A 2,655-nucleotide genomic window follows, 5' to 3' on the forward strand; every position below is an offset into this window, starting at 1 on the left:
GTTAATTATGAATTTGAGGGGGGCGGGAAGTTAATTATGTCAGTGTTGCTCAGTGGTTGGGCATCTGACCTATGAACCAGCAGGTCACGGTTCGATTCATGGTGAGGGCACATGCCAGGGTTGCAGGCTTGATCCCCAGTGTGGGGCGTACAGGAGGCAGCCAATCAATGATTCTCTCTCATCATTGATGTTTCTATCTCTCTCTCCCTCTCCCTTCCTCTCTGAAATCAATAAAAATATATAAAAATAAATAAAATAAAAGCTGTTGAGCAAAATATGATACTTTAAAAAAAATAAATTTATAGAGGTCTTCTCCCAGGCTATGGCCCCGCTTCCGGAGATATGATGTGCCCACTAGTGCCCTCTAGGGGTTCCTTGGATGAGGATGTATTGGATGACTCCTTGCTGGACCTGAGTGAAGAAGATGATGGCCATTTCAGCTTCACGGAGGAAGAGCTAGAGAAGTACTTGAGGGATGATGATCTATCAGATGAGGACGAGGAAAATACATTGGACAGCCTTGGACCAGTAGCTGAGACTCCTGGCCTCTTCAAATTACCTCCGAGTACATCAGTTGGTCAGGGACCAACCACTACAAAACCATTAAACAGATCCTTTGCACTAGAAAAGAATCTTGTAAAATTAACAGTTGTTGCACCACTTAATCCAACAGCTTGTGATGTTGTGCTTAATAAGGACAAGACTGATACATCCAAAGATATTGAAAAACCCTCTTCCCGTGGAGAAGGGATGAGAGAAGATGGTCTTAGCCCAAATCAGAGCAAACTTTGCACTAATTCTGAAGGGATTGTCCCAAATAACGCTTCCTGGGATGGGCCCTCGCTCCCTTCTCCTTCAAATAATAACTTTCAACAAACTGTCCCTGAAAAAAGTATGCCTGATAGTAAGAAACCTACACCTGTAATCACTCAGATCTTGGACCATTCAGAGACTCCTCATTTAGGGTCATCCTGGAGAAATGGATCACATAAATCAAGTTGTGAAATGAAGTTTCCAGTTGTTAGCAGTTCATCAAACAAAGATATTCTTGACAAGGATTCTGGGAAGCTGAAAGTTCCTGAGAGAATAGGCAAAGTCATTCCTGTTCTGCAAGCCAAAACTAGGACTAATGTTTCGACGTTTTCACAATCAGATCTAGAACGGAAGAAGCAAACTTATGTCAGGAGTGTTTTTGCTCATATAAAAGACTCAGTGGATTCTAACCAAGGTGTCTTGGTGGAACTGTGTTCTTTGATGGATTGAGTTCATCATATGCATAACCATCCGCATCCTTCGGACCTCACCATTCGAAACTATGCCCGGTTCCAACAGAAACCTCTGGAAAGATACAGTCTGACTCAGTGGGTTAACAGGAGCGAGTGAAGCCACCAGCAGTTCCAGAGTCTCTAAGATATCCAGTACAGTCCGTGTGTCTCACCCCATTAGCAGTGAAAGTCCCTGTCCGGGTCCTGTCCAGAGCAGCATCTCATCTTCTGCTGTTCTGTGCTTGGCAGATTTTGAATTTTATTTTTCACAAGATTTTTATTTAAAGAATCTTTTGCCTTTTGGAAATGCCCACTGCCGACTTGAAATGTTTTGTATAATATCCTTCAGGCATGCGTGTGTGCGTGCATGTGTTTAAGCAGTGTTAAGATGATAGGGTTTTTATTTGTTTCTTTACAGCATAGCTAAAATTAATCATAGCTGGAATAACTAGCATTGCAACTGTCTAGTTCCCCATAGATAACCCAAGTTCTGAAGAGACAGTGTTTTGCTTAGGCCAAAATCTAGAACTCATGTTCCTACCTTCCTGCTACAAAAGGGTTTAAGCCTGAATCTGTAATGGGAGCATCGCCTTTGCCAAATCATATGAGTGACAGGTTAACTAAAAAATGTGACAATCACATTTCCTCTTTGCTCAAATAATTCTGTTTTTCCAAAGCTTTAGCAGCTTAATTAAATCTGTTGGACTGGAGGAGGAGAGAACTGTTCTCTGGCAGTTAACATAATATTCTTCAAGGAGAAAAAAACAGCCAAATAAAACTCATTATTAGGCATGCCCACCTTAAAGAAGCTGGTGGGTAAAATCTGGAGTTTTAATATGTTTTTAAAGATGCATATCTTATATTTGGTGTTGGCCTCTAAGTCTAGTATTTCATGTGGAATCGTTACTGTATTTTATGTTATGTACATTTAACTGCCTACCTACCTTTCTTCATCCAGATGACATTCTCACCACAAGAGGTATTGATAAAGCAGAGTAAAAATGTGTTTATGTAGTTTACTTAGAGGTAAAGAGCCAGAAATAACCTGCAATTTTGCATCTAATGCAGGCCCTGCTTTGAGTTTTTGTCAGGATCAATTATGAAACAAGTTTGGTGCCTCCTCTTTATCATGGTTCTTCCCTTGTAGCAGTTGTGTTTAATGTCATTAAATTTTTTTTAAAAAAATAATAAATTTGTAGTACCTAGCTGGTTTGGCATTTTGTACAAAATTTTTATGTTTTTAACTCTGCTTGATTGCCCCACCTCTTGGACCCAGACTGTGAGCTCCTAGGAAGCAAACACCAAGTTTACTAATCTTTTTATCTTTAACTTCTAAACATACTTTATGCTCAGGAATGTTAGCTGAAAGAATACAATTTTCACTTCCTTT

The 2,655-nt window shown here is 40.0% G+C and overlaps 1 pseudogene across 1 annotated transcript; it reads left to right on the top strand.

Annotated features, from left to right (window-relative positions):
* Positions 1-342: 342 nt before the first annotated feature.
* LOC308514490 (S100P-binding protein-like) lies at positions 343-1,410 on the top strand (annotated as a pseudogene). Its single transcript has one exon. The product of its transcript is annotated as a S100P-binding protein-like (transcript).
* The last annotated feature ends 1,245 nt before the right edge of the window (positions 1,411-2,655 follow it).

This window comes from Myotis nattereri (genome assembly GCF_964212035.1).
Source record: "Myotis nattereri genome assembly, chromosome: 2".
Taxonomy (NCBI): domain Eukaryota; kingdom Metazoa; phylum Chordata; class Mammalia; order Chiroptera; family Vespertilionidae; genus Myotis; species Myotis nattereri.